This window comes from Macaca nemestrina, chromosome X (assembly GCF_043159975.1).
Source record: "Macaca nemestrina isolate mMacNem1 chromosome X, mMacNem.hap1, whole genome shotgun sequence".
NCBI lineage: Eukaryota > Metazoa > Chordata > Mammalia > Primates > Cercopithecidae > Macaca > Macaca nemestrina.
The window spans coordinates 18315897-18340322 of record NC_092145.1 but is presented as its reverse complement, the minus strand read 5'-3'; the positions used below and the strand labels follow the sequence as shown (position 1 = coordinate 18340322).

General features: G+C 42.0%; 1 pseudogene; it reads right to left on the bottom strand.

Annotated features, from left to right (window-relative positions):
* Window positions 1–452: 452 nt before the first annotated feature.
* Window positions 453–1054, bottom strand: LOC105481454 (ras-related C3 botulinum toxin substrate 1 pseudogene; annotated as a pseudogene).
* Window positions 1055–24426: the final 23372 nt, after the last annotated feature.

Sequence of the window (24426 nt, the reverse complement as noted above, 5' to 3'; positions counted from 1 at the left end):
GAATAGCTGGGAGTACAGGTGCACGCCGCCACATCTGGCTAATTTTTTGTATTTCAGTTGAGACGGAGTTTCGCCTTGTTTCCCAGGCTTGTCTTGAACTCCTGAGCTCAGGCAATCCGCGGGCCTCGGTCTCCCAAGGTGCTGGATTACAGGTGTGAGCCACCTACCCGGCCTCTTCAGGCCTTTTTGAACGAAATTAAAGTTCTGGTTTTCCTCTGATGAGTAATTTTTTTTTTTTCATTTTAGGGCTAAATTTTAATAGAATGTGAGTCTGAACTCTTACATTTAGAACAAACAAAACCTAAAAGGTAATGATTGATTCAAAATGGTTTTATGGAAAAATTAATCTGTAACAAAAAGTTGGCATTGAGGGCAAAGGCTCCACTGTTTTTTGAGCAAAGCGAACAAAGGTTCCAAGGGACAGGACCAAGAATGAGGAGCTCAGACATTTACTACAGCAGGCATTTTCTCTTCTTCTTCACGGGATGTGGGCAGAGGACAGCTCGGATCGCTTTGTCAAACACTGTCTTGAGGCCTCGCTGTGTGAGCACCAAACACTCCAGGTATTTTGCAGCACCAATCTCCTTAGCCATGGCTAGACCCTGCGGATAGGTGATGGGAGTCAGCTTCTTCTCCTTCAGTTTCTCGACCGTGTCTTTATCATCCCTAAGATCAAGTTTAGTTCCTACTAGGATGATGGGAGTGTTGGGACAGTGGTGCCGCACCTCAGGATACCACTTTGCACGGACATTTTCAAATGATGCAGGACTCACAAGCGAAAAGCAAATTAAGAACACATCTGTTTGCGGATAGGATGGGGGCGTAATCTGTCATAATCGTCTTGTCCAGCTATATCCCATAAGCCCAGATTCACCGGTTTTCCATCTACCACAACATTGGCAGAATAATTGTCAGAGACAGTAGGGATATATTCTCCAGGAAATGCATTGATTGTGTAACTGATCAGTAGGCAAGTTTTACCTACAGCTCTGTCTCCCACCACCACACCCCTGATGGCCTGCATCTGGGCCGCTCGCTGGGCCGCGGCGGCGGCAGCAGGCGCTGAGACCGGAAGCGGCGGGCTAGGGGTGCAGCGGGCTGGCGCGAGACTTGCGGGCGGCGGGGGCGCTGGGTGCCGGCGCCGCTGTCCACGCTGCCTTGCCTTCCGCGCACTGGAAGCCGAAGCCCGGCAGCTGCCACTACCCAAAGCTGAGGAAAACCCCTCTGATGAGTAATTTTATACTGATTTGAACACCTGAGGCAACTGCTTGAATTGGGGTTTCTTGTTGCTGTCTTAAAGTACATAACAAACAGACTTGTTTACCATGGAGAGTACAGCTACCACTGATTTTATTATTCCACTCTTTAATTGGCATGAAACTTCTAACATTGACAACAACAAAGCCATGTGCAGTTGTGTATGCTGCACTAGCTCACTGGCTGAACTGCTTAGGATATGTCGTGAATAGAAGAGACGATCAAATCCCGGAAGGCCTAAGGTCTACTGTATTCGGAACCTCCCTCCCTCTGTTCCCTCCACCTCACTTCCCAGCTGCTGTGACCTGAATGTGTCCCTTAAAATTCATGTGTTGGAAACTTAATCACCCCTAATGCAACAGTGTTGGGAGGTGGGACTTTCGAGAAGTGTTTAGGTCATAAGGGTTCTGCCCTCATAAATAGATTAATGCTACTATAAGGGGGTTGCAGAGGTGGATTCTCTCCTTTTGCCATGTCAAGACATGGCATTCATCCCATCTGGATGATGCAGCATTCAGGGACCTAGAATGGAAGCAGAGAAATCAGGCCCTAACCTGCCAGCATCTTCATCTTGCACTTCCCAGTCACAGTGTCTGTGAGAGAATAAATTCCTCTTCTTTATAACTTATCCAGTCTCAGGTATTCTGTTATAGCAGCACAAAACGGACTAAGACACCAACTTTATGTGGCCAAGCTGTGGGCTTATGGAGCTGCAGACTAGCCTGACATTTCACAAAGCTAGGTATTTGTGAGCAAGTGCTATCATTCATCTTGAGCCTGCATGGTCCAGTACCATGGTCACTAGTCACATGTGGCGATTGAGCAATTGAAATGTAGCTAATCCAAACTGAGGTATGCTGTAAGTGAGAAATACATACTGGATTTCCAAGACTTGGTACAAAAAAAAAAGAATGCAAAGTATCTCATTAATAACTTCTATATTGATTACATGTGGAAATGATAACCTTTTTTGATATATTGGGCTAAATATAATATATCATTAAAATTAATTTCAGCTGTTTCTTTTTACCCTTTTTTATGAGTCTACTATAAAAATGAAAATTATATATGTAGTTCATATTTGTAACTCAAATTCTTTTTTAAGTGGGCAGCACTGCCCTAGATTGTTGAGAAAGAGTTTCTGACCACATACTCTGTGCCCAGCGTTAGAACAGACTGTGGTTTCTTGCTCTTTGCCTCATCAGAGTCAATCACAGTACTTGACCTATAAGCAGGTGCTCTGTTCAGGAAATGTGGCTCCAAAATATGATGCTTTGGTATGTTCATTACTTTGAACTGAGGGCACTTGGGAAACAGCAGAGACAAGCAGAGGCTTTGTCTGAGCTCCCCTTATCTGTCTAAAAATGGATTCTCCAAAAGGAACACAATTGTCAGGAATCCCCTCCCCTGGAATCTCATTAACCAGGGAAGATTAACTGGGATCACAGGAGAGGAGACTGGAGGTGGAGACCAAACCCAGATAATCACCTGTTCTTCAGAGGGCTGCTCCGAGACAACTTTTATTACCTAAGAGACTTTTTATCTGTGTAACAAGATGACCTTTATTTACCATACATTTCCTCCCCTCACCCTCCAATAACTTGTGTTGCCACCATCCCCCAGAAGCCAGAAACCCCTATTCCTTTCTGTACCTTCAATCATCTGACCCTTCCTCAAGTCTCACGTTTTTGTGAGACTCTTGTGCATATATACAGAATTAAATAAGGTTTTTCTTCTGTTAACCCGTCTTATGGCAATTTAACTTGTTGCCCAACCAAGGAACCTAGAAAGGTGGAGGGAAGCCATTTTTCACTCCCCAACATTGCTTTACTCTTGAATGAATGAATGTCTCTTCCAATATTCTAACCCTAGGATAGACTGAGTTTGGAAGAGACAGCCAGGGTGAAACCTCCCTGCTCCTAAGTAGGTCCACCCTGCCATTGCATGGTTGTGAGTGAAAAGAGCTTGGAAAATCAGAGGACATCTTACTTCAAGATTCAGCTCAGCACATTACTCATTTGCTGTGTGACCTTGAGCAAGTCATTGCTCTTCTGACTTTCTTTTCTTCCTCTGTGGAGTAAGGAGGTTGGGCCAGAGAGTTACTCTAGGCTCCTTCCAGTGCTTGTACCCCGAGTCAACGACCAGAGAGGGGCAGATAAACCTTTAAGAAGAGCTAATATTCCATTATTCAGAATCACCACCATGCCTGCCTCAAGTTCTCTTTTGGCTCCCTTTTGCCTGATTTACTTTTCCTCTTCACCTTTATCTGTTATACTCTGTGCTTTTGCCTATGCTTCTCCTCCCTGCCCCTCAAGCAATGCCAGTACTATCTGTCTCCTGATTTTCCATTGCTTTTCTTCTCCAGTTTTTGGGGATACAAAATGCAGAAGGAAAAATACATTCCAATCCTTGAAGTGACTATAGATTAGGTTTTGGGTGGAATAGGATTTCTTGTCCACGTTTGCTTTGGGCACTATGGCAGTGGTAAGGAATAGAGATGGCAAATGGCAGTCCCAAGATTTGGAGTAGTGGTGAGCTAGGACAAAATTCTAGCCCACACAGTTCATGGCAGCCATTATAATTTCAGCTTCCCTTGCTAACATTTGCTGGTCTGCCATCACTCTTACAATTTCCCTTGAAATTAGGGGTTCTGCAATGCCGGTTTGAAGCATTTGCTCTTCCAGTTGTTAAATGGGAATGAGAAGTCACTAGCTCAGGGGTGACAAACCCAAATGCCCACTCAGGGGTCAGGCACAGAATAGGGAACATGAGCAAGGTAGATGAGTGTAAGAAAATAAGGAACGGTGGGAGGTGTGGCAAACCAGAGAGTGTTTGTTCTAGCTTAAGGCATTCAAATTCTTCCTTTTTTTTTTGTTTTTGTTTTAGGTTTGTTGTTGTTGTTGTTGTTTTGCAGTGCTGACCAAACAAAACACATTTCTAGGCTGAGTTTGGCCCATATCCCATGGGCTTCAAAGTTTACCATTCTGCCTAGCCCATCTGCTGTCTCGGTTCTGATTATATACTTTCTAAATTCTACATTTTCTTTCATGATGATTGATGCCATACTAAGACAAATCACTTTAGAACTAGTGGTCTATGTTGAATGGAATCCTATCAACATATGCAAACCTTCCCTCTCTCCCCTTACTCTCCATTTCTAGAAACATCATCATCCCCACTCTGGAGGCCTCCATTCCTTTCATGGGTTGCTTGAGCATTGGTTATGTTAAACTTCAAACCAAAGCAAAGATTCTTCATGATATTTGCATCCTTTGAAATCTGATTATATATTGTCAGCAGATTTTCTCCCCAAATTGAAATACCCGTGCTTATTTACACATAAGCGGAGCCTCTCGATAACTTGGCATTTCTTCTAATGTGCAGGATTACTCTGAATGCATTCAAACTGTTGCAAAGTTGGAAAGATCTCAGAGGATATCTTGCCATGACACATCTGCCTCTCTAATGCACTCTTCCATCTGCTGAGGAGAAAGATGCCTTTTATACCCAAATGACCTAAATATAAAAAATCATCACTCCTCTGTCATCCTGCATTGCCACCCCCAGGAAACAATGAGCACCCTGAAGACAGAGTCTGTGTCTAAGCTGCCTTTGTAGCCCCAGCAGACAGTGCCAGGTCTGGGACATGGCTGGCACTCAAGGTTTGGAACTGAACTGTCCTTCGGGATAGTTATAGAACTGAACTGACTCCTTCTCTAAATACAGTCATATGTCATTTAATGATGGGGATACATTCTGAGAAGTGCATCATTAGGTGTATTTTCTTATTGCGTGAACATCATAGGGTGTGTATACACAAACCTAGATGGTATAGCCTACTACACACCTAGGCTAGGTGATATAGCTTATTCCTCCTAGGCTACTAACCTGTGCAGTGTTAAAATATACTCCTGGCTGACAGACAAAATGGATTCCCCGTGGCTAAAATGAGACACACCAAGATGAAATCAAGCAGCCATAGCAGAGAGAGGAGTTGGTCACATACCCCTATATTACTGACTGCCATAACATCTTTTCTCCTGTAATTGGGCAGAAGCTCACCCTTTAAAAAAACTGTCAAAACATCTATAACTGGGAGTTTCCCAACTGATGCTTGGTGGACTGCCCGATACCTGCTGGCCTGACCCTGCTTTGTGGGCCTGCCAGCAACCCCGATTGGACAGCAGACTGACCTTGTAAACCTTTCCTGATAAACAGCACAGACCTCAAGCCAATTTCGCCGGCAAACAGAGACTGCACAAAACCTCTTTTATGCCCTGTAATTCACATTTTGACATCCTCATCCCCATTCCCCAAATAAACATAATATGTATGTATATGTTTGCCTACTACACATGTGCTTGGCTTCCCTCATAAATATTCATAGATTTCCCCAAAACCTGCTAAATATACATGTGAGGCAGACCTGAAAGACGTAAATGCCAGTTTCCCTCTTCCCTCTTCAGAGTGTGTGCTTTTGATTTCCCTGGAGGCTACGTTTCCTGGTCTGCAGATTGTCTCTCTGAAAATAAAGTTTTCTCCTATTCCTTTCTCCATAGATCTCATGGTCATTTGTTAACAACAGCATATTACTGTCTTGAATACTGTAGGTAATATAACACAATGGTAAATATTTGTGTATTGAAACATAGAAAAGGACAGTAAAAATATGGCATTATAATCTTATGGGACCATAGTCACATATGTAGCCCGTCCTTGAATAAATGTTATGCAGCGCATGACTGTTGTCATTTTTTCCCATTCATTTATTTACCTAGCACACATCCATTACAGATATGTTTTCTGCCATGAAAATGGAAAGTGGGAAATGTTCAAGCAGATTCTTCCCTTGCAATTTTTTTCAAAGAAAGGCTTTCATCCTGGGTATTGTTTATTGAGTACCTACTATATGCCAGGCTTTGAGCTAGGTACTGAGCACACACTGATAAAATGATTTAGTCCTGCTGTAAGCAGAGCTTACAATTAAAAATGGCAAAGCCTGAGCTTTGGTGCAGCTCAGACATCCTTCCATAGCTTCTCATCCTTCTCACTCACTCCTCTTGTGCAGCTTGTACACCTCTGGCCACAACATTTGCTACTCCATATTTTAGTTGCCTGTCTATTTGAAGGTCTTCCGATCTGAACTCCGATCAGCTTATAGGCGAGGACACGCTTTGTCATTACTGCATAACCAGGGCATAACACATCCCCCACCACAGAAGTAACACACAATAAAAGTTTGCTGAATTAGAGGACAAAGAATTGAGAATTCTTATATATAAGTTGATAATGACAAATGAGACTCAAAGATATTGGGGTCAGAATAACTTGTTGTTTCATTAGTTTGGGGTAGAAAACAGTGGATTACTAGAGGACAAAAAAAAGAGGCCGGACACGGTTGCTCACGCTTATAATCCCACCACTTTGGGAGGCCAAGGCGGGTGGATCTCAAGGTCAGAAGATCGAGACCATCATGGCCAACATGGTGAAACCCCGTCTCTGCTAAAAATACAAAAAATTAGCCAAGTGTGATGGCACGCGCCTATAGTCCCAGCTACTCAGGAGGCTGAGGCAGGAGAATCGCTTGAACCCAGGAGGCCGAGGTTGCAGTGAGCCGAGATTGTGCCACTGTACTCCAGCCTGGGTGACAGAGCGAGACTCCATCAAAAATAAAAAAATAAAAAAATAAATAAAAAGAGGATCTTGGTTCCAGGGTGACCAGGTTCCATGCTAAAACCTGCTCTTATCGCATTCATTTGAGCATTTCATTTTAAGGTGATACGAAACACACTAACATTGTTCAGTGGAAAGCCACTACATTTTGGAGGAGTTGATTTGAAACCGAAGTTTAAGAATTTCCTTGGAGTGAGGCCGGGCGCGGTGGCTCAAGCCTGTAATCCCAGCACTTTGGGAGGCCGAGGCGGGCGGATCACAAGGTCAGGAGATCGAGACCACAGTGAAACCCCGTCTCTACTAAAAATACAAAAAATTAGCCGGGCGCGGTGGCGGGCGCCTGTAGTCCCAGCTACTCAGGAGGCTGAGGCAGGAGAATGGCGGGAACCCGGGAGGCGGAGCTTGCAGTGAGCCGAGATCGCGCCACTGCACTCCAGCCTGGGCAACAGCGTGAGACTCCGTCTCAAAAAAAAAAAAAAAAAAAAAAAAGAATTTCCTTGGAGTGGGCGGGCGCGGTGGCTCAAGCCTGTAATCCCAGCACTTTGGGAGGCCAAGACGGGTGGATCACGAGGTCAGGAGATCGAGACCATCCTGGCTAACACGGTGAAACCCCGTCTCTACTAAAAAATACAAAAAACTAGCCGGGTGAGTTGGCGGGCGCCTGTAATCCCAGCTACTCAGGAAGCTGAGGCAGGAGAATGGCGTAAACCCGGGAGGCGGAGCTTGCAGTGAGCTGAGATCCAGCCACTGCACTCCAGCCTGGGCGACAGAGCAAGACTCCGTCTCAAAAAAAAAAAAAAAAAAAAGAATTTCCTTGGAGTATATTTGTCTCACTCATCCTCTTACATATGTAGAGTTAGAATCTAAGTTCACATTTATATTCCTATCCATTTTTCTATCTTCAATTTTCTTTTGCTCTTTAGATTTAAAAAATGCTATTGAACCTGAAGAAAAATGTGGGGAAAACTAAGTGGTCTGAGGTAAGAGCACAGGAGTGATTGCCTGCAAAACATGTACTTTTTGCTTCTTGGATTTGCCATTTTTTTGGCTTGACATTTTAAAAAAGTTAGAATGCAGCTTTTAAATTTAAAAGCAATTGTTAAGGAATTTGAGCAAGAGTTTTCCAGTTGTACTAGTATGAAATGTCAAGTCCGTTTTGATTCCTACAGTTCCTGCCGTTTATTTTTCTACTGCTTTTGTGGTTTCTTTCTCATTCCTTTCTTTGCCTGTTGCACATCTATATTTTCCAAAATAGCACTCTCCTAACCTCAAATACAAAACACTTAGCATAAGAGACATTTTATGGAGCATCTTACACTTGGAAAAAGTTTGAAGCATCTCCTTTGTTTGCCCTAACATTTCTTGGGGAATTATCTTAAACAAAATGTACCCTAGTCCTATAGCCTTTCATATCTTGGTTCTTTCCTTATTAACATTTATTTAATAAGCTTCTAAAGGTGAATGATTTCACCTGGGCAGTGCAAAGTGTCCTGTAAACTACTGCTTGTTTTCTGTCCTGTATGCTTCCTTTTAATTGTTTTTCCAGAGCCCTTGATTTGGGGCTTAGACAAATTTCAGTCAGCATCAGCATCTCCCCAAATGTCTCAGTGTCTGCATTATGCCGCTCTGGTGCTGGGTAATCATGACACCCAGGCTCCCCACCTGCGTCCCTGCATGTCCCTTGCACACAGCATAGAGCCCCCACTGACTTCTAGTGAGAGCACTGCATGAAAAAGGGAGCCCTCTGAGTTGAGGTTTGGGGCCTTAGTGGGGAAGCTCCTTCTTCAGTGATCACAACTCACCTCATTAAGCATTCTTTTCTGCCCCATTTTCTCCAGCGAGGAGGCTTGGGTTCTGTCATGTTGGAGAGCAGCTGAGAATGGTATAGCTTCTGTCTGGACCTGCCCCATGATTCTCCTAGACATCTCAACCGAACCATGGGTTTGTTCCCACTTGACTGAGTTCCTGTTGTCTGAGGAATAAGTTTAAAGGAGCTCAAGTCTAAAGTTTAGTGGTTGGCTTGGCCCCAGTTGACAGGGTGCTCCTGTTATCAGCAACTGAGAGTGCTTCTGGCCATTCATCTACATCCTTCTCTCTTTTCCTTTCACTGGAATTTTCTTGGTTAGGGGAAATAGACAGGCAGTGTAATCATTTTTCCTGTTTGACCTCAACCAGGGGTAAACTAAAAGGACATGAGTCATTTCTAGTGGGTATGCAGTGACGCGGTGTGTGTGCATGTGCGTGTGTGTGTGTGTGTGTTGGTAGGCTGGGGGCTAGGAGGAGGCAATATAAATCAATCGAAGATTTTCTGGCCTCATACTTTTATTGAAATATTTGAGGGAGAAAATCTGAAGAACTAATCACCCAGTTACTAACTTTGTTTTCCTCTTGGAGTTCTACAATCAAGGTAAAAACACCTAGTGTGTGTTCAACTTTGTGTCTGATATAGGAGAAAACTTAGAGGACAGAATCTTTGCCCTTGGTTTCTGGCCCATCTTACTTTGATTCTTTGAGTCCTTGGAAGAGTAGTCTATACTTGTAATCTCTACTTTTTTCCTTCACCCCATGTCTTAGGTTAGGTTCTCAGGGAAGCAGGATTTGAGACAGAGTTAGAAGGCAGGATATTAATTAATGAGTTCTCTGGAGATGCATGCCTATGGAAGCAGGGTTGGCCAGAAGGAGAAGATGCACTGTGACACAGGCCCTGTGATTGCTCAGCCAACCTCACAGGGCTCTCCAGAGTGAGACAGCCTTCCAGTGCTTCCGAGTTAGGTCGAAATGCTTAGACCTTTATACTCACCCAAGGTCACTCTCTTTTTCAGGGTAGCACCCATCTAATGACAGGGATCAGTCAATAGATGGGTGCTACCCTGAAAAGGGAAGTGACATTGGGTGAGATGACTCTCTGTGGTTGAGGCAATCTCTGAAGGGGCTGGTTGCTGAAGACCATATGTACATAACACTCTCAGCAATGGAGCAACAAATCTTTCATTGAAAGGAGATCTGAGTGGCTTATCACATTGGTTACCACACAATCCACTCTAAGTTAGCTTTTCAGAGCCAACTATATATTTCTTGCAAAGGCTACCAATGAACCCCATATTAGAAAGTTTAACAGCCTCATCTTGATCCTCTTATATGAATTTTCTGAGCTTTTGGTGAGTTGATCAACTATTCTAGCTTAACAATCTCGCTTGTTTCTGCTGTAGTTCACTTTTACCTTTCTAACAGCTCTTTAAAGTCATCTCTCCATCTTCCTCATTGAACCATCCAATTGTATGTGCCATTCCCTCTAACCCAGTTCCATCTAAGACCTTCTTCGCTTTTTTCTCCATATTCTCTTTCTCCCTGATTGTTTTGTCTCATCTAGCTGCAAATGCCAATGATCAAGTGACTTGCATCGTTACAACGTTCTTCTGAGCTCTAGGTGTATTTCAAGCTGTCCACTAGATATTCACAATATAAATGTCCTGCCGTCTCAAACTCAACTTGTCTGTATTACTCAGCTTGGGCTACCATAAAAGAAAACCACAGCCTGGGGGGCCTAAACAACACAAACTTATTTCCTCACAGTTCTGGAGGCTGGAAGTTCAAAATCAAAATGCTAGCAGGGTAGGTTATCTGGTAAGAGCTCTCCTCTTGGGCTGTGGATGGCCAACTTCTCCCTATGTCCTCACATGGGCTTTTCTCTATGCATGTGCAGAGAGAGAGAGGGAGAGGCAGAGAGAGAGATAGAGAGAGATAGATCTGCTGTCTCTTCTTATAAGGACACCAGTCATATAGAATTATGGCCCTACTGAGATGATTTCATTTAACCTTAATTAACCCCCTAAAGGCCTTATCTTCAAATACAGTTGCATTGGAAGTTAGGGCTTCAACATATGAACTTTTGGGGCAGAGATTTGGTTCATAATGTTCCACCACTGTCCTCACAGAATTCATTTCCTTCTGGCATGAAACATTAGCTCACTTCATTCCTCAAAACTCTTAGAAGTTTTAACTCATTCCAGCATCAATTCTAAGTCTGAAGTCTCATCTAAACATCGCCTAAATCAGGTACTGGTGACTCAAGGTATAATTTATTCTGAGGCAAAATTCTTCTCCAGCTGTGAATCTATGAAACCACAAAAGTCATGTGCTTCCAAAATACAATTGTGGGACATGCATAGAATAGACATTCCCATTCCAAAAGAGTGAAATCAGAAGGAAGAAAGGGATGATGGGTCTCAGGCAAGTCCCAAACCTAGCAAAACAAATTCCATTAGATCTTAAGGCTTGAGAATAATCCTCTTTGGATGCCTGTCTTTCATGCTGCTGGGGTGGCAGCATCACTGATGGTCCTAGCCAGCAGACCTGACCCTTTGTTCTGTGTGGTGGCCCCACTCACATGGTGTTTTGCCGTGTTCCCACTCATGTAGCTCCTTGTGGAGGTGCTATCCCTGAGGCACTGGCCCACTGAAACGCAGAAGTTAGGTCCCCCCTCTGAAACCGAGGAGGAGGAAGCAGCCTTGCCCCCTGGGCCTGTGGTGGGAGTAGCAGTCATGGTTATCTTCAAATTGCCTTCAAGGTTATTCTTTTTTTTTTTTTTCCTCAAAGGCTAAGTTATGCTTTCAGCCCAATAGCTCTATTGCCCAGTTGTAGAACTGCAGATGTCTGAAGATCTTCATTTATTTCATCTCATCTCTATTGTCTTTGGTTCAAACTGGCAGTGTCTCTGCTACTATACTTCCATCTCTATTCCTGGTTTCTGCTGAAATGACTGACTAGAACCTTGTGTAATCTCCTTATGGAGTGATTGTCCATCCATACCCTTGGTTTTCTCTCCAGAACATGCTTTCTCATTTTTTGTAATACACATAGATTTTTAACATCTATATTTCTGCTAACAGGAAATCTAGGATTTTTCTAGTCTGCACATCAAAACTTTTCCAGACTCTGCCAATCACCCAGTTGCAAAGCCACTTCTCCATTTTTACATATTTGTTCACTAGCACCCCAAATTTTGGTACCAAAATCTGTATTAGTTTTCTAGGACTGTTGTAACAGAATACCACAGACTGGGTGGCTTAAACAACAGAAATGTATTTCCTCACAGTCTTGGGGACTAGAAATTCAAGATCAAGGTGACTGCATGGTTGGTGTCTGGTGAAGGCTCTCTCCTTGGATTGCAGACAGCTGCCTTCTCACTGTGTCCTCACATAGCCTCTTTGTGCACACAAGGAGAGAGAGATGGAGACAAAGAGAAAGGGAGATCTGGTGTCTCTTCTTCTTATAAGGACACCAAGCCTATCAGATTAGGTTTCCATCCTTATGACTATTTAACCTTAATTACCTCTCTGAGGGCTTCAGCATATGAATTTTGGGCAGAGACATTCAGTCTATAACACTGCCCTAAAATAACCTCTTTATCTTACATCTCATCACTGTCCCTCAAACTTGCCCTTCCTCCTCTTCTTTCTTTTCAATAAGTCACACCATCCAGTGGCTCAAGCCAGAAACTTGGGAGTCGTCCTTAACTTACTGTTTTTCCTCACCTTCTATATCCAAGCTGTACTACTTATCTATTGCTGTGTATATCCCAAAACATAGCATCTTAGAACAATAAGCATTTATTATCTCACTCAGTTTCTGTGGGTGAGGAATTTAAGAACAGATTAGCTGGGTGGTTCTGGCTTAGAGTGTTTCATGAGGTTGCCATCAAAATGTCAGCTAAGGATTCAGTCATCTGAAGGTTAGATTGGACCTGCAGGATCATCATTCAAAATTGCCCACTTAGCCATTAGCAGGGCCTTTAGTTCCTCATCAGCTGTAGGTAAGAGGTCTTAATTCCTCACTACGTGGACCTCTCCATGGGGGTGCTTGAGTGACTTCATGACATGGCACCTAGCTTTCCCCAGAGTGGATGATCCAAGAGGCAGCAAGGAGGAAGCTACATGCCTCTTATGACCTAGTCTCAGAAGTTACACATCATCACTTCTACCACATTCTATTCAATATAAATGAGTTATTGAGTACAGCCCACACTCAGAGGAGAATTAAGCTCTACCTCTTAAAAGAAGTATCATATAATTTGTGGACATATGCTAAATCCTCCCAAACATATCTTATATCCACTCCATTTCCATCAATTTTTGGACTATTACACTGGCCTCCTAAATTGTCCCCTTGCTTTTAATATTTCTAAAACCCAGATACAACCATGTAAACCTTAGTGGCTCTCTGGAGCAGCAGACTGATGCCCATATCTTTAACATGGTGTTCAAGGCTTAAATTAAATTCTTAGTCTTATTACCTTCCTCTAAACAATCCATGTACTTTCATACCTCTGACTACACCTTTGATCATCCATTTGATCTCTCTGCCTGGAATTTCTGTAGTGCATTGTTCCAAATTATTCACCTTCCCTGTATCCTCATCCTTTGCCATGTGACTTTGCAGTTCCATTAGAGGCAGAATATACTTCACCCTTCAACTTTGGGCTCAACTAGGTGTCTTACTTTGACCAATAGGACGTTAGCAGATGTGATGCAAGCAAGGACTTGAATGTTCTTGAATAGCTGGATATGTTCTCTTGCACTTCTGCCTCGGCCATGAGAAGAGTTTTCTTGGGGCAGTTGTTCTACAGCAAAATAAGTCCTATTAGAACATGAGAAAAGTTGGCTGTATCACACACACACACACACACACACACACACACACACACACACACACACCCTGCAAGATTGAAGCCAAGCCCAGCAGAGCCCCGCCTAGATCAGTGGATCCCCAGACAACCCATAATTGTTCGTATGAGTAGGAATAAATTATTGCTGTTTAAAGTCATTTAGTTTTGGAGTAGTTTGTTACATAGCATGATTGTGGCAATAGTTTACTAATCTGTTCTTCTTTCCCACTTTCTTTGCTTGCCAAAATTCCACTTTTCCTTCAAACTTTAGCTTAGATGACACCTCTTATGAAACCTTCTCTGGTCTTTACAGTGAAAATTAATTGTACTAATTGCTTCCTCCTCTGTAATATCATGCTTTATGTGCATTTTGCTATATTAACATATTTTTTTGCTTTGTACTTTACATTTCCTAATGGATTTGTAAGCCTATTGAACACAGAGGTCAGATTTTGTCCTTATACTATTCTCTGAGCATTGGGCAGATAGTAGGCACCCAATAAGTGTTCAAGGACTAGGTGAATGACTGAAGATAGGTAGATAATTGACTACTATATTGGGAGGATACAAACCATAAGCATCATACATTTTCACAGAGTCAGTCACAATGGACCAGGATACTCCAGAGTTAGTCAGGTATTTAATTGCCTAATAGAATCTTAAAAAAAGAAAAGTTTATTTTAATTATGAGTCACTGGTTTCAAAGAACAGATACTCATTCAACCTAGCTCAAATAAAGGAGAACTTATTGAAAATAAATGACTCAGGAGATGACCACAGAACCCAAGGATAGTAAACAAAGTAAGCCAGGTCTTGAAGGGGCTGAAAAGCCATGAAGAAGTGATACTACACAGAGTCACACAGTCTCTCTTCCATGCCATTTCTGATCTAGTCTTTTCTCTTACTGCAGATGTGCTTTCTCAATTCACTTAACCTCTTGCCCATGAAGAATCACGACCACTCTCAAAAAACTTTTTCCCATAGCAAAATGGCACCATTTCTTGGGGCCTCAATTCCATATTCCTAAGAACAGGATTGGATTGTTTCAACTTGTGTTAGGTGGGTTCAATCAGCTCAGGGCAGAATGGAGGAGTTCACTTGGGCGGCTGAGTCTCATCTCTTCACCAAGGACTATAGTTGGGAAGCAGTACTCAAAGAAAGAGTGTGTGTTGGGGGACAGGGACCCTAAACTTGCCTACTAAGCGTTTATTACATCAAAGAGTCAAGAACATTTCTTAGAAGAGGGGAATTAATAGCTTTTTGTTTTATGGGCATACTCAGTAGCCTTAAAGTCCAAGATCATGAGAACTCATATAGCTTGCAGAAGCAGAATCTTACTGGCCTGTGCCTATTACTCTTCCATGGCACTCACAAGAGACAGGTTTTGGAAAGAGCCTAGCACTGTGGCTAGGATATAACAAGCACTCAAATGTTAGTTATTGTATTTGTAGATGTTGGAAAAAGGCTGTATCATTGAATATTTGGATCTGTAGCCTCCCAGATATGGAGATTTTCCTACAGAATCTTCAGGCCTAAGCACTGAGGGTGGGACTGAGGCCTGAAAGGAAACATCAACCTCTTAAGGGCCTTTGTGAAATGATTGTCTTGTAGTTATCATTGTTTCAAATACCTAACCTTCTTTGCCAACTATTTAGAAGAAAAGATATTTTCAATGCCATTGCTATGAACATAGATGAAAAACCCAGGAATCAATTATATACATGAGGTTGTTTACTGTGCACATTGCTTCTTAGAGATGTTTCAGGCCAGCCCTTCCCTGGGGTGATCACAGTGGATCTCAGCTCTCCACTGGTTGACAGGAAGCAGAAGGATGGCTATGCAGTTGTTCAGGTGTCATGCTGTTGAGCCATGATGATGTTTGACATAAGAGGAAGAAAATATTCCAGAGATGAGAGCCTTCAGGTGATTGCCTGAGGAAGGGTGGCCCAACATAGGACATGAAAGCCCATAATCAAAGCAATTAGAAATTTGAGAGCTTTTAAAGTACCCCAAAGGCAAGAGGAATGTAGGTCTGGATAGAGGGGGAGATTTTGCTACTTTAGCAAGGTGCTCTGGACCTAAAAAGACATTGTGTTGGGCTGGCACTCAACTGTATGCTGCATTAAAGCCGGCCTTGGGTATGTCAGGTTCACCATTATATTCTGAGCACCTGGCACACAGTACTGGTTAAAGACTAACTGAGTTAGGTAGCATTTATTCATTGATTTGTTTGTTCATTCATTCATTTCATCATTAATTTATTCATTCATTTGGGAATGCATACCTTACAGGTTTTCTCAACCTTGGCACCATTGATATTTTGAGCCAGATTTTTGTTGTTGTTGTTGTTAGGGGAAGTTGTCGTGTAAATTGTACAAAGTTTAGGGGATCCCCAGTCTCTACCCACTAGATGCTAATAGCGGCTCCTCCCACTGTGGCAACCAAAAATGTCTTCAGATATTGTCAAATGTGACCCTGGGCAACAAAATTGTCCCTGGCTGCAAACCACTTCTACCAGAATCCAGGAGTTTCACTGAGTATCCCTGAGAATGGCAGTTTCTATTTAAAATCAAGAGATGTGCCTGGTACTCAGTTTCTGCATGGATAGAGTGAGCTGAGAAAAATAACTCAAGTTTGTACTGGGAGGGTTCAGTGTAACAGAGTAGAAATTGTCAAGAAAGGACCCAAAGCAGGGGTATTCTATTTTTTTTGCTCAAGCGCCCCTCTAAAGTAATTTTAAAAATCATTGTACATTTTTAATTGATTTTAAGTTTAATTGATTTAAAATATTTTTTGTAAGTTTAAAGAGTTGCAAAGGATGTAATTTTTCAGAATAATGCAAATATTGTCATTTTTAATAAAACTTTTCCATATCTAAAGGAATCCAAACATACATATATAAGCTCTTTCTTAACAGCCAAAACTATTACACTGTTCCTTTATCTCCTTAAATTCACATTCTACTTCTCCTATAGAATTTTGCTGTAATGTATTTTTATGCTTGAAATTCTTACTGATCACCTATAATACTACCTGGCAACAAAAATATGTATAGAAATCAAAATTTAACATTTTTAAAGGTATGTATCCATAAAATTATTGGTGTCAAAATTTTATTTGATTTGGTTTTTATTAAAATTATCAGTAGCAAACAATTTATGAAAACATAAATATATTACAAATTTTGATAACTAACTATTACATTTTAAAAATAAGACTTTTTTTTAGACAGGATCCCACTCTGTTACCCAGGCTGGAGTGCAGTGGTGCAAGCAAAGCTCTTTGTAGCCTCGACTTCCTGGGTTCAAGGAATCCTCCCACCTCAGCCTCCCAAGTAGCTGTGACCACAGGCATGCACCACCACACCCACATAATTTTGTTTATATTTTGTAGAGATGAGATCTTATTGTGTTTCCCAGCCTGGTCTCGAACCCCTGAGTTCAAGCAATCCTCCTGTCTCGGCCTCTCAACATACTGGGATTGCAGATGTGAGCCACTGCGCCTGGCCCCAAAGTAAGATTTTTGTTGGGAAAACATGCCAGTGAAATGAATAAGGCTTTTCTGTTCAGTTAGTCCATGTACCTGAGATAACTATTACTGTGAGAATGAGACAAGATTCAACATTGATTTTATTTCTGTTTTTCATTTGTATAGATCCTAAATACAAAGAAATCTCATTCACATAAATAAGTATATTGGATTGGAAGGAGGAGTAGAGCTTTGTTAGAGCAATGTCACTCGGTTTCTCAAAGTTCTTTTCATGTTGCATGCTCCAAAATCACATAATTATTATCATTGAGAAATATATATATATGTATATTTTTTGGCCAGGCATGGTGGCTCATGGCTGTAATCCCAGCACTTTGGGAGGCCAAGGCGGGTGGATCATGAGGTCAGGAGTTCTAGAAGAGCCTGGCCAACATGGTGAAACCCCATGTCTACTAAAAAAAAAAAAAAAAAAAATTAGCCAAGCGTGCTAGTGCACGTCTGTAATCCCAGCTACTTGGGAGGTTGAAGCAGGAGAATTGCTTGAACCCAGGAGGTGGAAGTTGCAGTGACCCGAGATCACACCACTGCACTCCAGTCTGGGCAAGAGAGCAAGACTCTGTCTCGAAAAAAATAAAAAAGAAAAAAAGAAATATATTTTTTACTATGGTAAAACATACAACACAAAATTTACCATTTTGACCATTTAAGTGTAGAGTTTGGTGGCATTAAGTACATCCATACTGTCATGCAATCATTACCATCATCTATCTCTAGAACGTTTTTAACTTCCCCAAATGAAACTCCATACCCATTAAACATTAACTCCTCATTCTCCCCTCAGCTCTTAGAAACTACCATTTTATTTTCTGTCTATATGAATTTGTTTACTCTAGGTACCTCATAGAAGAGAAATCATATGATATTTGTTTTTTTTCTGTGACTGGCTTATTTTACTTGGACTAATCTCTTCAAGGTTCATTCATATGGCAGCATGTGTCAGAATTCCCTTTTTCATGGCTGAATAATATTCCATCATATGCTTATACCACATTTTGTTTCACGTCCATCCATTGATGGATACCTGGGTTGCTTCTGACTTTTGTCTGTTGTTAATAATGTTGCTACTAACATGGGTGTACAAATATCTCTTCAAGATCTTGTTTTGAAATTTTTGGATATGTACCCAGAATTGGAATTGTTGTGTCATAGAGTAATTTTATTTTTAACTTTTTGAGGAACTGATATACTGTCTTCCACAGAGGCTGAACCATTTTACTTCCCCATCAGCAGTGCACAAGAGTTCCATCAAAAATATTTTTAATGGTCAATCAGCTGACAATAAATACAACTAGGCACTTCTTCAATTTTGCTAAAAGCAAAGAATTAGAAGTCACCTACTTGCATAGAAATTTGTTACCTGGTCTTAATTAGAGTCATCCACTTTTTTGACACTAGCACAGTATTTCAAATTGCCTCTTTGTTTATTTTCCAAGAAGTGCTTACATTCCTGAGGCAATGTGCCATAGTGAGAGCCAGGGTGGGTGAGAGTTTCCCTCTCTTTAGTAAAGTGCAAGGAGATCAATGGTGAAAGGAGAGGTAGAAAAGTAAGACTGGCTTGCTGCCTCCACCATGGATACTTTCTCAAGCGGATACATTTTAGGAAGAAGTACATATTGAAGTTTGGGATCTCCAACTTGATTCTAAGCCATGTTGGCCAGGCTGGTCTCAAACTGCTGACCTCAGGTGATTCGTTCACCTTGGCCTTCCAAGTGCTGGAATTATAGGTGTGAGCCCTCTTACCTGTAAAATACAAAAATTAGCCAGACATATTGGCACATGCCTGTAATCACAGCTACTGGTTGGGGGCCGAGGCATGAGAATCACCTGAGCCTGGGAGGCAGAGGTTGCAGTGAATTGAGATTGCGCCACTGCACTCCAGTCTGGGTGACACAGAGAGACACCATCTCCAAAAAAAAAAAAAAAAGTAATAACACGGTGTTAACTGAATCTATCCCTCTTTTTCTGTGACCATAAGGCAAATGGGCATACATATTTAATGGGGAGTAATGACAAAAAAGATTTTAAGTCTATTGATGATGTGGATGTGTAAGGTTCTATAATGTGCAGACAGCAACAAAAAAGAATCAAGCACATACCCTACTATCAAGAAGTGCCCAATTGCCTGTTCTCCCAGCACTTTGGGAGGCTGAGGCGAGTGGATCACTTGAGGTCAGGAGTTTGAGACCAGCCTGGCCAACATGGTGAAACCCCGTCTCTACCAAAAATACAAAAATTAGTCAAGTGTGGTGGCATGCACCTGTAGTCCCAGCTACTGGGGAGGGTGAAGCATGAGAATCACTTGAACCCGGGGGGCAGAGGCTGCAGTAAGCAGAGATCGCACCACTGTACTCCAGCCTGGGCGACAGAGTGAGACTCTGTCAAAAAAAAAAAAAAAGTACCCAGTCGAGTAGGAAAGAGATTAGTGTGAACAGAAATACCTAGATAAAGTGCCCTATGATGGAGAAGTAAAGGAGTCTGGGAATTTACAGTAGGGAACTACTACCTTCAAGTCAGATTTGAAGGAAGGTGGACACTCAGGGAACCCTCTGTGGAGCCAATGTAATTTGAGCTAGGCCATGGAAGATAGGTAAGAGTTGACTATGTAGAACTAAGGTTAAGAATGGGGACAGAGAATTCCAGGCTGAAATGAAAATGAGCAAGAACAAAGCCACTAAAGCAGGAAATCATGAGAGCTGTATGAGGAGCAGATAAGAGATTCCACATGATTGGAGCACACAGTGCATAAAAGGAGTAGGGGTCAAGAAGGGGACCAGATGATTGTGGAAGGTCTCGAATAACAGGCTAAGAAATTTGAACTGTATTACATAATCAATGGACAACCAATGATATTTGTTGGGTTTTGTTTGTTTGTTTGTTTGTTTGTTTGTCTCACTCTGTCACCCAGGCTGGAGTGCAGTGTCACAATCATAGCTCAGTGCAGCTTCAATCTCCTGGGCTCCAGTGATCCTGCTGCCTCAGCCTTCTGAGTATTTGGGACTACAGGCATGCATCACCATGCCCAGATAATTTAATTTTTTTTTTTTTTTTTTTTTTAGTAGATACAGGGTCTTGCTTTGTTGCCCAGGCTGGTCTCGAACTCCTGAGCTCAAGTGATCCTCCCGCCTTGGCCTCCTAAAGTGCTGGGATTACGGGCTTGAACAACCATGCCTGCCCCATTGATATTTAAACAAGAAGTGGAATGACCAGAGATGTGCTTCGGGAAGATTTATTTGAAAGGAATATATAGGATAAATGAGAGAGGATAGAGACTAATTATGAGGCAATTACAGTACTCAATGGGAACAGAGAAGAGAGGATAAATGATGCAGGATTAGAATAGAGAAGATATAGTAATAACTGGATGTGACAGCTAGGGGGGAAAGGCAAATCAAATATAGTGATTTTAGGTTTTAGGTCTGGGTGATGGGGTAAGTAGTAATATCAAAAATTGGGAATAAGGAAGGAGCAGGGTTCGATGAAGGTAGGGGAATGATTGGGGAAATATATGCTGCTTTTGAGGTCCCAGCACATTATCCTTTTAAGTGTTAAAGCAGTTAGAAAAACAGAAGTGGGGCTCAGAGAGACATCAAAGTTGCAGATTAAGATTTCAGACTGGCCAGGCATGGTGATTCATGCCTGTAATCCCAGCACATTAGGAGGATGAGGCAGGAGAATTGCTTGGGGCCAGGAATTCGAGACCAGCCTGGGCAACATAGCAAGACTCAATCTCTGCAAAAAAAAAAAAAAAAAAAAAAAAAGCTAGACATGGTGGCACATACCTATAGTACTAGCTATGGGGAGGCTGAGGTGGGAGGATCTCTTAAGCTCAGGAATTTGAGGCTGCAGTGAGTTAAGATTGCACCACTGTATTTCAGCCTGGGTGACAGAACAAGACCCTGTCTCAAAAAAAAAAAAAAAAAATTCAGTCTTAATTCCTTAGAAATGATAATTGAATGGATGTTATAAATGAGGGAGACAAAATGGAATTGTCATTGCAAAAACAATAGAAAGGAAAGATGAAGATATGAGAGCAAAAAACTGACCCTTGACAGCCACTTGTATTTATTCCATGAGCCTACAATTTTTTGTTAGTGTGCCTACTTTGAGTTAGGCTGCAGATTCAGTAGGCAAAAGGGGTAAGAAGAGCAGAGATAGAGAAAAGAGGCTGGGCAAGGTGGCTTATGTCTGTAATCTCAGCACTTTGGGAGGCCAAGGTGGAAGGATTATTTGAGTTCAGGAGTTTGAGACTAGCCTGGGCAACATAGGAAGATCTTATCTATATATATTTTAAAAAATTAAATTAGACAGGCATGAAGGAGCATGCCTGGGGTCCCAACTACTGGAAAGGCTGAGTCAGGAGGATCACTTGAGCCCAGGAGGTTGAGGCTACATTGTGTCATGATGGTGCCACTGCACTCCAGCCTGGGTGACAGAGCAAGACCCTGTCTCAAACGAGAGAGAGAGAGAAAGAGAGAGAGAGAAAAGAAAAAGTGGTAGAGAGGTGATAAAATAAAGTGCTGTGCAGTCGCAGTGAAGACAGAATTTCAATTTGGAGATAGTGCATAGATGAGAGGACCTAGAAAGGTCAGAAAGGAAGAAATATACCAAAGTTCATTGGACTTGGCAATGAAGCCTCAAGTGACCTGCATGTGATAAACAGATTTATAACTAAGATGGTCCCCAATTATACCCATCTCCAGGTATTAATGCCCTTGAGTCACCCCCTCCTTTTTAGTGTGGGCTGGACCTAGTGACTAGCTTCTAACAAATACAATACCTTCTAGTGAACAGATTACAGCAAAAGCGATGGGATACAATGTCTAAGGTTAAGTTTATTAGAAGATAACTTCCAGCTTACTCTCTCTTGCCTTCTTGCTTGCTTGCTCTGATAAATCCAGTTACTGGGGGTGGCGCCAAGGTGGCCAAATAGGAACAGCTCCAGTCTCCAGCTCCCAGTGTGAGCAACAGAGAAGAAGGGTGATTTCTGCATTTCCAACTGAGCTTTGAGGAGAGCAGTGGTTCTCCCAGCACAGAGTTTGAGATCTGAGAATGGACAGGCTGCCTGCTCAAGTGGGTCCCTGACTCCCAAGTAGCCTAACTGGGAAACATCCCCCACTAGGGGCAGACTGACACCTCACACCTCACATGGTCGGGTACACCTCTGAGACGAAGCTTCCAGAAGAAGGATCAGACATCAACATTTGCTGTTCAGCAATATTCACTCTTCTGCAGCCTCCACTGCTTATACCCAGGCAAACAGGGTCTGGAGTGGACCTCAAGCAAACTCCAACAGACCTGCAGCTGAGGGTCCTGACTATTAACAGGAAAACTAACAAACAGAAAGGAGATCCACACCAAAACCCCATCTGTACGTCACCATCACCAAAGACCAAAGGTAGATAAAACCACAAAGATGGGGAAAAAGCAGTGCAGAAAAGCTGAAAATTCTAAAAATCAGAGCGCCTCTCCCCCTTCAAAGGAACGCAGCTCCTCGCCAGCAACGGAACAAAGCTGGACAGAAATGACTTTGACGAGTTGAGAGAAGAAGGCTTCAGAGGATCAAACTTCTCCAAGCTAAAGGAGGAAGTACGAACCCAGTGCAAAGGAACTAAAAACCTTGAAAAAAAATTTGACAAATAGCTAACTAGAATAACCAACATAGAGAAGTCCTTAAACGACCTGACAGAGATGAAAACCATGACATGAGAACTACGTGACAAATGCACAATCTTCAGTAACCGACTCGATCAACTGGAAGAAAGGGTATCAGTGATTGAAGATCAAATGAATGAAATGAAGTGAGAAGATAAGTTTAGAGAAAAAAGAGTAAAAAGAAATGAACAAAGCCTCCAAGAAATATGGGACTAGGTGAAAAGACCAAATCTATATCTGATTGGTGTACCTGAAAGTGAGAGGGAGAATGGAACCAAGTTGGAAAACACTCTGCAGGATATTATCCAGGAGAACTTTCCCAACCTCGCAAGGCAGGCCAACATTCAAATTTAGGAAATACAGAGAATGCCACAAAGATACTCCTCGAGAAGAGCAACTCGAAGACACATAATCGTCAGATTCACCAAAGTTGAAATGAAGGAAAAAATGTTAAGGGCAGCCAGAGAGAAAGGTTGGGTTACCCACAAAGGGAAGCCCATCAGACTAACAGTGGATCTCTTGGCAGAAACTCTACAAGCCAAAAGAGAGTGGGGGCCAATATTCAACATTCTTAAAGAAAAGAATTTTCAACCTGGAATTTCATAACCAGCCAAATTAAGTTTCATAAGTGAAGGAGAAATAAAATCCTTTACCGACAAGCAAATGCTTAGAGATTTTGTCACCACCAGGCCTGCCCTACAAGAGCTCCTGAAGGAAGCACTAAATATAGAAAGGAACAACCGGTACCAGCCATTGCAAAAACATGCCAAAATGTAAAGACCATCGATGCTAGGAAGAAACTGAATCAACTAGCGAGCAAAATAACCAGCTAATATCATAATGACAGGATCAAGTTCACACATAACAATACTAACCTTAAATGTAAATGGGCTAAATGCTGCAATTAAAAGACACAGACTGGCAAATTGGACCAAGAGTCAAGACCCATCAGTGTGCTGTATTTAGGAGACCCATCTCACGTGCAGAGACACACATAGGCTCAAAATAAAGGGATGGAGGAAGATCTACCAAGCAAATGGAAAACTAAAAAAACAGGGGTTACAATCATAGTCTCTGATAAAACAGACTTTAAACCATCAAAGATCAAAAGAAACAAAGAAGGCCATTATGTAATAGTAAAGGGATCAATTCAACAAGAAGAGCTAACAATCCTAAATATATATGTACCCAATACAGGAGCACCCAGATTCATAAAGCAAGTCCTTAGAGACTTAAAAAGAGACTTAGACTACCACACAATAATAATGGGAGACTTTAACACCCCAGTGTCAACATTAGACAGATCAACGAGACAGAAAGTTAACAAGGATATCCAGGAATTGAACTCAACTCTGCACCAAGCGGACCTAATAGACATCTACAGAACTCTCCACCACAAATCAACAGAATACACATTTTTCTCAGCACCACATCACACTTATTCCAAAATTGACCACATAATTGGAAGTAAAGCACTCCTCAGCAAATGTAAAAGAACAGAAATTATAACAAACTGTCTCTCAGACTACAGTGCAATCAAACTAGAACTCAGGGTTAAGAAACTCAATCAAAACTGCTTAACTACATGGAAACAGAACAACCTGCTCCTGAATGACTACTGGTACATAACA